The sequence below is a fragment of the Erythrolamprus reginae genome, chromosome 12 (assembly GCF_031021105.1).
Source record: "Erythrolamprus reginae isolate rEryReg1 chromosome 12, rEryReg1.hap1, whole genome shotgun sequence".
Classification (NCBI taxonomy): Eukaryota; Metazoa; Chordata; class Lepidosauria; order Squamata; family Dipsadidae; genus Erythrolamprus; species Erythrolamprus reginae.
In genome coordinates, this window is record NC_091961.1 from 23,503,238 (window position 1) to 23,516,974 (window position 13,737).

Below are 13,737 nucleotides of genomic sequence, written 5' to 3' on the forward strand. Positions count from 1 at the left end.
CAAAATTCACCCCTTTTGCCAGCCAAAGCGCCCGTTTCTGTGCTGCTGGGATTCCCCTGAGGCTCCCCTCCCTGGGAAACCCCACCTCCAGACTTCCGTTGCCAGCGAAGTGCCCATTTTGCGCTGCTGGGATTCACCTGCTGGGATTCCCCTGCAGCATCACAAAAACACGGAAGTCCGGAGGTGGGGTTTCGCATGGAGGGTAGCCTCAGGGGAATCCCAGCAGCGCAAAAATGGGTGCTTCACTGGCAACGGAAGTCCGGAGGCGGGGCATCCAAGCAGCAGCGGTGGGTTTGTAAGGTGAAAATAGTTTGTAAGAAGAGGCAAAAAAATCTTAAACCCTGGGTTTGTATCTCGAAAAGTTTGTATGACGAGGCTTTTGTAAGACGAGGTATCACTGTATATATGATAGGTGAAAGAGAGGAAAGACAATTGGACAGGGGATGAAAGGCACTCCAGTGCACTTATTTACGCCCCTTACTGGCCTCTTAGGAACCTGGAGAGGTCAATCGTGGAGAGTCTAAGGGAGAAGTGTTGGGGGTTAGGGGTTGACACAATTGAGTCCGGTATAAAATGCCGGAAGAAATGTCAGCGTCTCTTCGTTTAAATTTTCTGCCTAGTGCAACCAGCAGGATACTCAGTATATCAGACATTGGAGCAGTCTGAGTAAATAAAGGGACTGACACGAGGTCAATCTTTTAGAGGTCAGAGTCGTGTAGGAAATCCCTGGAACATTACAAGCTGCGTCTGTGATATTTCTCCCTCTCTCTCTCCCATTCCCGCCACCACCCATTTTGAACTGTCACTCAGTTAAGCTACAGCTTCACATAAGTCATTCCACCTGCTGACAATTAAAGAAGCAGACCAGCCCACTCCAATTTTTGCAGTACCCCCTTTTTCTGGCAAGTCAATTATAATAACGAAAGGTTCAATCTAGATTAGGACCTGTCTGGAAACTGGGCAAGTGGCGATCACTTAAGAGTTTCAGCTTGGATGTAATTCTTTTTGATTGGTCTAGTCGACCCGGAAAATTGTCAGAGAGAGTGAAGGGAAGAACAGTCATGGCTACAAGGATGTGTCACTCTTTCCAGGATCTGATCTAGTTTGTGAATTCGATCTGACAAGCTTCCGAGAAATGTTGATTTGATTGAATTGTCTTCTTTCGTTCAGGAAAAAGCATGCATGAGCCTCCGGTTTGAAGAGTCACTTGAAGGCATGATGCAAACAAATAGAACGGATTACTGAAATTGATTGTAGTTGTCTCTTCTTTGGTTTCACAATCCCATTAAAAAGCCAGCAAGCAAAGTTTGCTGAGATGGATCCCTCAGACTAAGTTAAGGGGCGAGTACAAGTGCCCTAGAGTGCCTTCCGTCCCCTGTCCTATAGCTCTCCTATATCTCCTATACCTTTCTTCTATTCCTATATCTCTTCTTCTATTCTTTCATTGATATGTTCTATTCCTATATCTTCTTTTCTATTATTTCTTAGATATATTTTACTATGAGTATCTCCTCTATAACCTTCATCGTGCATTTTACTATGTGTATATAGATATATACCCATTAAAACCCTCATTGTGTATTGGACAAAATAAATAAATAAATAAATAAAATAAATAATAAAATAAATCTCTTTCTGAGATGATTGCCAGGTCTTCACATGTTGCCACCAAAATGAATGCAATCAGAACGTCCACTCTATTTAATGATTACAATCTATGCCTTCTAATTTTTTAAAAAAATAGCAATATGATACCCCCAGATTCTGAATGGGTGTTTCTTGGTTTTCTGGTTTACTAATGCACTGGTTTACTACTGCGCCTCGGTGGCTCAGTGCTTAGAGTGCTACTTAGCTACTTCTGCTGATCACCGGCTGCCAGCAGTTTACCAGATCGAATCTCAGTAGGCTCAAGCTTGACTCAGCCTTCCTTCCTTCCAAGGCCGATAAAATGAGGACCCAGAGTGTTGGGGGCAATACGCTTACTCTCTGTAAACCTCTTAGAGAGGGCTGTAAAGCAGTGTGAATCAATGTATAAATCTAAAAACTAAAACGTTATGCTACTGCTCACAATTTCTTTAAAAAAAAAAGAATAACAGACTAGCAGGGCTGGAAAAGACTTTGGAGTTCTTCAAGTCCAGCCCCTTTGTCAAACAGGGGTTGAACCATACTGTTCTCCTATACCAGTGATGGTGAACCTATGGTAATTAGTGAGGCTGCTATAAAGAGCAGCCTGTGGGTTTGGCCATTGTGGAGGATTATCTGATCGCTGTGTTGCGTGACTGCTTTACTGACTTGACCTTTTGTGTGCTGATTTTCCCCCGCTTTGAAACTAAACCAGAGCAATGTGTGTTTCACTTTGTGAAAGAAGAAGGACTGTGAATTGCCTCACAGCTGCAAGCTAAGTATCACAGAACTGATAAGGGACTTGTACAAATTACCAGTTTGTTTGGAGATGAGTGCTCTTTGCTATACCAAAAGAGGGCTTGGTTTAAGTGAATTTTCATTATAAAGAACATTGTTTTGAATTTTCAAATGTGTGTGTGTGTGTGAAATTTGTACCTGTGAATTTTTGGGAGGATTCTACCAGAGAGCCCGACAGAACAAATAGTAATACAAAACTAATATTAAAAAAGTATATATATAAAACCCCAACAATTAAAACCATACAACACATGCATACCAAACATAAAATATAAAAGCCTGGGGGAGGTGTCTCAATTCCCCCATGCCTGGCAATATAGGTGGGTCTTGAGTAATTTGCGAAAGACAAGGAGGGTGGGGGCCATTCTAATCTCCAGGGGGAGTTGATTCCAGAGGGCTGGGGCTGCCACAGAGAAGGCTCTTCCCTTGGGGCCCGCCAAACGACATTGTTTTGTCGATGGGACCCGGAGAAGGCCAACTCTGTGGGACTTGATTGGCCGCTGGGATTCGTGCGGTAGAAGGCGGTACCCCCAGATTCTGAATGGGTCCACAGGAATATGTTTCTTGGTTTCCTGGTTTATTAGTACCCTCGTTTACTACTGCATCTCGGTGGCGCAGTGCTTAGAGTTCTACTTAGCTACTTCTGCTGATCACCAGCTGCCAACAGTTTGGCAGATTGAATCTCAGTAGGCTCAAGCTTGACCCAGCCTTCCTTCCTTCCAAGGTCGATAAAATGAGGACCCAGATTGTTGGGAGCAATACGCTTACTCTCTGTAAACCTCTTAGAGAGGGCTGTAAAGCACTAAGAAGCAGTATATAAATCTAAAAATTAAAATGTTATGCTACCACTCACATTTTCTTTATTAAAAAGAAAGAATAACAGAATAGCAGGGCTGGAAAAAACTTTGGAGGTCTTCAAGTCCAACCCCTTTGTCAAACGGGTTGGACTATACTGTCCTCCTATATTCTTCAAACCTCCTATACCAGTGATGGTGGATTTTTTTTTTTCATCAGGTGCTGAAAGACAGTGGTTGTGCGCTGAGTGCCCACACCCATAATTTAATGCCTGGGGAGGGTGAAAAGAGCATCCCCCACCCCCAGAGGTCCCCTGGAGGCTGGAAACGGCCTGTTTCCCAACATCTGGTGGGTCTAGTAGGCTCATATTTCACCCACCCCAGACTCCAAAGGCTTCACTGCAGACGGGGGAGGGCAAAAACGCCTTCCCCCATCCCCCTGGAGGCTCTCTGGAAGCCAAAAACGTCCTCCCAGAGCCTCTGTGTGAGCCAAAAATCAGCTGGCCGGCACACACATGCACGCAGGAGCTGAGCTAGGGCAACGGCTCGCGTGCCAGCAGATATAGCTCTGCATGCCACCTGTGGCACCTGTGCCATAAGTTCACCATCACTGTCCTATGCTGTCCAATGGCTGCTTAAAAACCTTCACAGATGGAGCACCCACAACTTCGGAAGGCAAACCGTTCCACCGATTAATTGTTCTAACGTAAGAAATGCTGTAAAAGTAAAAGTCAGCTTCCAAATTCTAATCCTCCATAGACAATACAAAAGGGGAATTTGAAGCTCAGTGCTTTCTTTGCAAGTATGTCCATATGCCCAGAACAAGAGAAAGCATCTAAGGAGGATAGGGGATTTTCAGACATCAAAGCCATTTGGTAAATGAGCAAGCTATTCCTCCCATGCCAGCCATTTTTTTAAAATTATCCCTACAACATGTTCTCAAAATTTCAAAGGTGTCTTCTGGTCTAACAGATGTGCTACATTATCCGAGATCTCTCCCAAATTGCTATTGTTTCTGGTACTTTCAGGGTTAGGAAAAAATTGTGAAAGGGGCCATGTGGCCTCAACTTGTAGACCTCAAAAACCAGGTTAAAAAAATTCAGGAAATGAAATAGACTTCTCACAGCCCTTGTTATAATTAAAAATAGAGGCTCGCAACTTGGAAATCTTGTGCTAAGTTCATGGCAAGATAAAAAAAACATCTCAAAGCCAGCCAAATTAGAATTAGATTAATTAAATCTTTAAAGCAACATGGTTACACTGATAGTATGGACATACCACTAGGTGGCAATTGAACTCTTCCTATATGACTTGTGGTTTTGATGATTAGGGGGGAAAATAGATAACAGAGAAAATTGAGGTTTCTTTGTAATTATACGATAGAAACATAGAAACATAGAAGTCTGACGGCAGAAAAAGACCTCATGGTCCATCTAGTCTGCCCTTATACTATTTCCTGTATTTTATCTTAGGATGGATATATGTTTATCCCAGGCATGTTTAAATTCAGTTACTGTGGATTTATCTACCACGTCTGCTGGAAGTTTGTTCCAAGGATCTACTACTCTTTCAGTAAAATAATATTTTCTCATGTTGCTTTTGATCTTTCCCCCAACTAACTTCAGATTGTGTCCCCTTGTTCTTGTGTTCACTTTCCTATTAAAAACACTTCCCTCCTGGACCTTATTTAACCCTTTGACATAGTTTCGATCATGTCCCCCCTTTTCCTTCTGTCCTCCAGACTATACAGATTGAGTTCATTAAGTCTTTCCTGATACGTTTTATGCTTAAGACCTTCCACCATTCTTGTAGCCTGTCTTTGGACCCGTTCAATTTTGTCAATATCTTTTTGTAGGTGAGGTCTCCAGAACTGAACACAGTATTCCAAATGTGGTCTCACCAGCGCTCTATATAAGGGGATCACAATTTCCCCTTATATAGAGCGCAATAAATTGCAATGCAATGTATATTCCAACCAGGGTATATAAAGAAAATTCCCAGGCTTAGATTCATTCATTAATTTATTTTATTTTGTCAAGTACATATTTGTAATATGCATAAATATGACATTGTTTATATACATAAGATGGGTACTGATAAGAGGAAACAATTGGACAGGGCCAGTAGGCATGCTAGTGCGATTTTGCACGCCCCTTATTTTTTATTTATTTAAAAATAAATTTTAAAATCATTATTGTAAATTTAGATTTACAATAACTCTATTGTCACTTTAAATGTACACTAATCAGAATACATTAAAATGAAATTTCATTGAACACTTTGAAAAGTGTTCAGAAACTTCAGATCATGCAGAATGCAGCTGCGAGAGCAATCATGGGGTTCCCTAAGTATGCCCATGTTACACCACCACTCCGCAGTCTGCATTGGTTGCCGATCAGTTTCCGGTCACAATTCAAAGTGTTGGTTATGACCCATAAAGCCCTTCATGGCATCAGACCAGAATATCTCCGGGACCGCCTTCTGCCACAAGAATCCCAGCGACCAGTTAGGTCCAACAGAGTGGGCCTTCTCTGGGTCCCGTCAACTAAACAATGTCGTTTGGCGGGACCCAGGGGAAGAGCCTTCTCTGTGGCAGCCCCAGCCCTCTGGAACCAGCTCCACCCAGAGATCAGAATTGCCCCCACCCTCCTCGCCTTTCATAAGCTCCTTAAAACTCACCTCTGTCGTCAGGCATGGGGGGATTGAGATATTCCTTCCCCCAAGGCCTATACAATTTATGCATGGTATGTTTGTGTGTATGTTTGGTTTTTAATAAGGGTCTTTAGTTATTTTAAGTATTAGATTTGTTATATGCTGTTTTTATTCATGGTATGCTTGTATGTATGAGTGGTTCTTTAAATTGGGGTTTTTTAGATTATTTTTAATATTAGATTTGTTTACATTTTCTTTTTTTATTGTTGTTAACCGCCCCGAGTCTTCGGAGAGGGGCAGTATATAAATCTAATAAAATAAATAAATAAATAAATAAATAAATAAATAAATAAATAAATATTATTGTTGTTAGCCGCCCTGAGTCTTCGGAGAGGGGCAGCATATAAATCTAATAAATAAATAAATAAATAAATAAATAAAATAAATAAATAAATATTATTGTTGTTAGCCGCCCCTCTACGGAGAGGGGCGGCATACAAATCTAATAAGTAAGTAAGTAAGTAAGTAAGTAAGTAAGTAAGTAAGTAAGTAAGTAAGTAAGTAAGTAAGTAAGTAAGTAAATAAATATAAACACAGCTCTCAAAAGGTCACCACCTCCAATATGCACTACAAAAACATGACAAAATAATAAATAAATAAATAAATAAATACAGCAATAACATTTAGTCTTATATACCGCTTCATAGTGCTTTTTACAGCCCTCTCTAAGCGGTTTACAGAATCAGCGTATTGCCCCCAACAATCTGGGTCCTCATTTTACCCAGCTCGGAAGGAGGGAAGGCTGAGTCAACCTTGAGTTGGTGGTGAGATTTGAATCAATGAACTACAGCTAGCAGTTAGCTGATGTAGCCTGCAATGCTGCACCCTAACCACTATGCCACCCCGGCTCCAGTATATACCCACATACCAACATACAATATATGACGCAGAGGAACAACACAATCTAGTTCGGATGAATACATGTACATGGCAAGAATAATAAATCCTGCAAGTTTATCAGACAGGTGGCATAGGGAACAAAGCTGTTACAGAACCTGATAGTCCTGCCAGAAATATTTCAGAATCTCCACCCAGAGGGGACCAAGAGAAAGAGACCGTGATGCTTGGGGTCTCTAACAATGGTTTGACCTCTAAGCAAATAGCGCTTATAAGCAGCATCCTGAATAACAGGAAGCGAACTTCCTATAATAATCTCGACTGTCCTTACCACTCTCTGTATGGACTTTCTATCTGAGGCATTGCTGCCAGCAAACCAAACAGCGACACAGTTTGTTAAAACGCTCTCAATTGTGCCTCTTTTAAAAATGGCCAGGACTAAAGCAGAAAGATGTGCTCTCCTCATCCGACACAGGAAAAGCAGATGCTGGTTTGCATAGATTCAGAAGAACCATCATCTCTGTTACTGTTGCTCCTGGCAACTGGTATTTAATCTGTTACTTGAAATTCCAGAGGTAATATGGAGCCATCAAGACTAATAACCATCAATGCTCCCAATCTCCATGAATTAGTCTGGTCCCCTCTTACCAACCTCTGACATTTTGACCAGCAAGACATCTGATAGCAATGAGTTCCACAGCTTAATCATGTTTAGGACCATGAGTACCATCAGAGGAGAGGACAAAGGGAGGAAGAAGGATGAAAACAGCACCCGATTATTGCAGCAAAAATCCTGCCCCTTTTTCTAGGTCCATTGTGATGCTTCACACATGTTGTTGTTGTTGTTATTATTATTATTATTATTATTATTATTATTATTATTATTATTATTTATTGGATTTGTATGCCGCCCCTCTCCGCAGACTCGGGGTGGCTAACAACAGTGGCAAAACAACATGAACAATCCAATTAATAAAAACAACTAAAAAACCCTTATTATGAAAAACCAAACATACACACAAACATACAATGCATAACTTGTAATAGCCTAGGGGGAAAGGATAACTTAACTCCCCCATGCCTGGTGACAAAGGAGGGTCTTAAGTAATTTGTGAAAGACAAGGAGAGTGGGGGCCATTCTAATCTCTGGGGGGAGTTGGTTCCAGAGGGCCGGGGCCGCCACAGAGAAGGCTCTTCCCCTAGGTCCCGCCAAGCGGCATTGTTTAGTTGACGGGACCCGGAGAAGACCCACCATCAGAGGAGAGGACAAAGGGAGGAAGAATGATGAAAACAGCACCCGATTATTGCAGCAAAAATCCTGCTCCTTTTTCTAGGTCCATTGTGATGCTTCACACATGTACCAAGAAGGTGGAGCTTGCAACATGATGCCGCCAAGTCCCTGCAGGTGTCGATAATTGATGGAATTTACTTTGAAGGGTCTAAGTGCATTCAGCCAAGATCAATGTGAGAGATGTATAGCTCACAGACTTAAGGCCTGAGTTTGATGTTCAAAATCACTTCTGTATAAAGCACCACACCTGGTTTTGACTCTCTCCAGCTTCTCCCTTCTCTCTCACGTTTCTCTGATTCTTCTCGGTCTCGTCTGCCGCTTCTTTATCCCTGCCCTCTCTGTTTTCCAGATGCATTAATCATGAACATATCAGGCTGTGGAAGAGCAGATGGAAACTTGGGTGACATTACACAGCATTGGCCAGCCACTCCCAAACAGCTGGAAACAGTTTGCTTGGAAACAGGGCTTTTCCAGGAACCACTTAATGGCCAACAGATTGCCTCCAATATAAGTTGATGGGATGGTCCAATACAAGGAATTCCCACTGACCAAACCTCTGTTGGGAGTGGGGGTCGGGATGGAATACCATAGGAATCTTAAAAATACAACTCAGGCAGAAGTATTTTGTATTGGGGCTGACTCTATGCTTACATGAGATGCTTTAATGAGAAGGAATGAAAGATTTAAAAGAATCAAAACCCTGTCTGTTTGGTCACAGGTGCCCAGAAACGAAATATCTCCTCTGAGAATAGAATAGAATTAGAATGAGAAGTATTAGAATTATTAGAATTATTATTATTAGAATTATTAGAAATTAGAATTATTAGAATTAGCATGTGTGCTGGAACTGACATAGGGCAATGTCTTGTGTGCCCTCAGATATGGTTCCACGTGCATTCTTCTTGTTCTTCTTGTTGTTGTTCTTCTTGTTCTTGTTCTTCTTGTTCTTGTTCTTGTTCTTGTTCTTCTTCTTCTTCTTCTTCTTCTTCTTCCTCTTCCCCTTCCCCTCCTCCTCCTCTTCTTCTTGTTCTTTTTGTTCTTGTTCTTCTTGTTCTTCTTGTTCTTCTTCTTCTTGTTCTTCTTGTTCTTCTTGTTCTTGTTCTTCTTGTCTTGTTCTTGTTCTTGTTCTTCTTCTTGTTCTTCTTGTTCTTGTTCTTCTTCTTCTTCTTCTTCTTCCTCTTCTCCTCCTCCTTTTCCTTCTCCTTCTTCTGCTCCTCCTCCTCTTACTACTACTCCTTCTCTACTACTACTACTACTACTACTACAATATCATGTTATCAATATCATCCCTGTGACTTCATTTTTTTAATCGTGGTTTGATGAGTAAACCACATTCACTTACTTCACATAGTATACTAAATGAAAACCAAGCAAATCATATCATGGCATCATACAACGCAGATATGAAGTCTACTTAAGAGCCACAAAGGCCTATAAAATTGTTCTTTTTTTCTGTGCCTTATCAGCAAATCTGTAAAGTTATTTCCATATAAGGTGTCAGAAGAACAAAATTAGGTATAGCCCCAAACAAATCCTAATTAAACTTATCCAATACCAGTGAAGGACGGAGAGAGACCAAGGAGATGCAAAAGGACCATGGAATTAGCCTAAGGGCAATAAGTAAGATGGTACATGTCAAATTATGCCTTCCAAATGCACCAGACTTCATCAGTGGTGACATGGACAAAAACAGATCTCTCTTTGATCTTTCACCAAAACTCAGAGAATGAACCCATCTGCTTAGCCAATATCTCTGCAAGGGGGAAAGCTCTTTTTATTAAACAATTGATGTTGTCAGATAAGATCTGAACAAACTTGCTCTACTGGGAAACCTCCAGATGTCCCTTTCCAATTCAGCTGTGGGGGGGAGTTACTGCCCCAAACATCTGGAAAACAGCAGGTTGGGAAAGACTAGATTTAATTCTGGACTTAAGGCAACCATACTGAGGGTTGAATTCATCTCTATTTTGCTTCATTTCTCACCCCTGGAAATACTAAGTTCGTTTGGATCTGGGTGGTCCTCCTCCTCCTCCTTTTATATGTAGTATTTAGAAATCTTATCTCCAAAGCTCTTTTTTTAAAGCATTTCACTGCATTTCACCTTTGTCCAATCACCAGAAAATTTTAGCCAATAAAACAGTGGAAGGATATTGAGATTCTGAAGCTCAACAAACCAACTTCAAAACTGTAGGACCTGCATTGTGATTTGTTCAATAATTTTGGTATTATTTGCTTGGAGAATTTAATCAGCTATTAGTGATGGGCGAACCCAACGGTGTTTGGGTTCGGTGAGTTCGGATGAACTTCACGCAAAGTTCGCCTGAACCCAAACTCCGAACGCTCCATGGCGTCAAAGCTTTGCCCCCGGAATCCCATCATTTTTTATTTTTACAGATTTTTTATTTTTATTTATTTTTATTTTTACGAAAAAGGATGCCATCCTTTATTTTTACATGAAAGGACCTCCCTTTGCTTGTGGCGCTGTTGCGGCATCCTTTCACGTAAAAATAAAAATAAATAAGAATAAAAAATCCGTAAAAATAAAAAACGATGGGATTCCGGGGGCAGAGCTTTGATGTCACATATACTGGCAGGTTGCTAAGCACGCCAAGGTGATCAGTTCCTGGATTCCATCCTCCCTCCATTATTCTAGTGCCGCCCCCGGAATCCAGGAAGTGGTCACCTTGGCGTGCTTAGCAACCTGCCGGTATACATGATGTCAAAAGCTCCGCCCACTGAATCTCTTCATGGGATTCCCCAACTCCTTTTGTGCCTCCCTCCCAGCCTCCTGACTGGCCGACAGCTCCCCCGGTGTTCGCCTTCCTCCACCGCCACCAGCGCCTGGCTTCTCCTCCTCTTCTCAGCAATATTATTTTACCGAAAGGGTAGTAGATCCTTGGAACAAATTTCCAGCAGATGTGGTGGGTAAATCCACAGTAACTGAATTTAAACATGCCTGGGATGAACATATATCCATCCTAAGATAAAATACAAGAAATAGTATAAGGGCATGAGGACTTTTTCTGCCGTCAATCTTCTATGTTTCTATGTTTCCATTCGTTGTCACTAACCCCCTCTCACCATACCCAGTCTGAGCATCGGTTGCAAGAGGTCAGCTTTTATTTGGTTCACAATTTTCCAACCCTATGAAATTTTCAGCAGTAGTTTGTTGGCAAACAACCTGTGTCACAAGAGAAGCGCGAAAAGGTCCATTTGTAACACTTCTTTTATGATGCAGAGCTTTCCAAAGTTACTTAGCCAATCAACAAGGGATGATGTAAAGTGTTTATCTGCGTACAACAATAGCCACGGTCACAAAATAGGCAGCCAGGGGAATATAATAAGGTGCAGTGTTGTCTCACGCTCTTTTCTTCGCTGCCCGTCAAGCTTATCCTTGGTGAAGGCTGCAGTTTGGGAAAAGGGGGAACAGAAAAGAGGTACGAAGGGGCATAAAAGTGGGAGAGGGACACATGTCAAAGCGGAGGAGGTCAAGGGGGGTCAGAAGCCAGGTCCTGCTTAAATGTTTCAGTGTGTTTGCACAAGAGACTGACTGCCCGTTTCAGGGTGTAAAAGAAGGATCGCGTTTCACCCAAGCAGGGGAAAAATGCTCAAGAAGGAAACTTGAATCAAGAGCCATGAGAAAAAAAAATGTGCTGTAATATAAGTGGTGTGCTGATGTATTTCTGTCCCTCTGGAGCTTGGAAGGAAAACAAAATATTCCAAGATTTGCTATCCTTCTTCCCTCCTCCCCTCCTATCACTTTTCTCTTCTCGAGGAACAAGTCCCTCTAAGCTCTCTATTTATTGTTTACCTTTGGGGTGGAGAAATTAGCTTCGTCTGAGTGATGTCTTAATTCCAAACACTGGGAGCAGACATGGCCCAGACAGGCAGTAAATAGCTGAAAAACCACATTCTGATAGTGATTGTAGCTGGGGGGAAAAGCGATGGACATCAGTTAGAGAAAATGCCACGTTTCTAAGTCAGATAACTTTCTGGTTTATTTTATTTGGACTGGTGATTCTCCAGTGATATGGGATGAAATGGAGTGGAGTGGAGTGGAGTAGAACAGAACAGAACAGAACAATTAGAATAGAATGGAATGGAATGGAACGGAACGGAATGGAATGGAATAGAATAGAGTAGAAGAGAGTGGAGTTGAGTGGAGTGGAGTAGAACAGAACAGAACAGAACAGAACAGAACAATTAGAATAGAATGGAATGGAATGGAATAGAATAGAAGAGAAGAGAGGAGAAGAGAGTGGAGTGGAGTGGAGTGGAGTGGAGTAGAACAGAACAGAACAGAACATAAAAGAATAATTAGAATAGAATGGAATAAAGTAGAGTAGAGTACAGTAGAGTACAGTAGAGTAGAGTAGAAGAGAGTGGAGTTGAGTAGAGTAGAGTGGAGTGGAGTGGGGTGGAGTGGAGTGGAGTAGAGTAGAGTAGAACAGAACAGAATAATTAGAATAGAATGGAATGGAATAGAGTAGAGTAGAGTAGAAGAGAGTGGAGTTGAGTAGAGTGGAGTAGAGTAGAGTAGAGTAGAACAGAACAGAACAGAATAATTAGAATAGAATGGAATGGAATTGGAATGGAATGGAATGGAATAGAATAGAATAGAATAGAATAGAATAGAATAGAATAGAATAGAATAGAATAGAATAGAATAGAATAGAATCCAAAAGGGATCTTGGAAGTCTTCCAGTCCAGCCTCCTGCTCTAGCAGGAGAACCTATACTGTCTAGACCAGAGCTATCAAACTCCCAGCCCATGGGCCAGATGTCTAACCAGGGGTGGGCTACTGCCCGGACGGGGGGGGGGGGAATGCAGTGGGGTAGAGAAAATGGAGCTCCACCCCAGAGGACCCAATTTGCACTGAAAGATGTTGAAAGAAAATGCAGGGCGTCCTGCATAAGCCACACCCACAGTGTGGTAGTAAAAATGTGGTAGCCCTTCACTGTGTGTAACACACTGGCCACACCCATGCTCGATTTAACGAAGGAGGGGGAAAGTCCCAATATGTCATGTGACACTGCCATTTTGTCATTTTGGCAAAAACACTGGATCCTACAGGAACTTCCTTCCTCTTTCTTTCTTTCTTTCTTTCTTTTTCTTTCTTTCTTTCTCTCGCTCTCTGTCTCTCTCTCTCCTTCCTTCCTTCTTTCCTTTTTTCTTTCCTTCTTTCTTTCCTTCCTTCCTTCTTCTTCTCTTTCCTTCTTTCTTTCTTTCTCAATTAGTCGAAGCTTAATTAAGGAGGGAAAATATTGAGGCAATGGCAACATTAGTGGTGTGTAGGTTGGGAGTATAATTCATTCAGCATTGAATGGCATTTGCCCTGCGGATGGGCGTCTTTTACTTACACACACACACACACACACACACACACACACACACACACACACACAGCAATTTACATCTTGGAAAAGTCAGTCTGCTGACAGCTATCAAGCTCAGATCATGCTCTGGGGAATAGTATGTGTTGGCTGTACAACACAATTACTGCTAAGGGTGAACAGGCAAAAAATGGAAACAGTTTTGTATGAGCAGAGATTTTGCAACCATACCCCGATACATTTAAATTTCCTTAACATTCCTTCCCTTTTGCTTTTGGATATTTGGAAGTCTGTCTCTCTTTGTGTGTGTGTTTGTGTGCCTCTCTGTCTGTCTCTGTCTCTCTGTCTC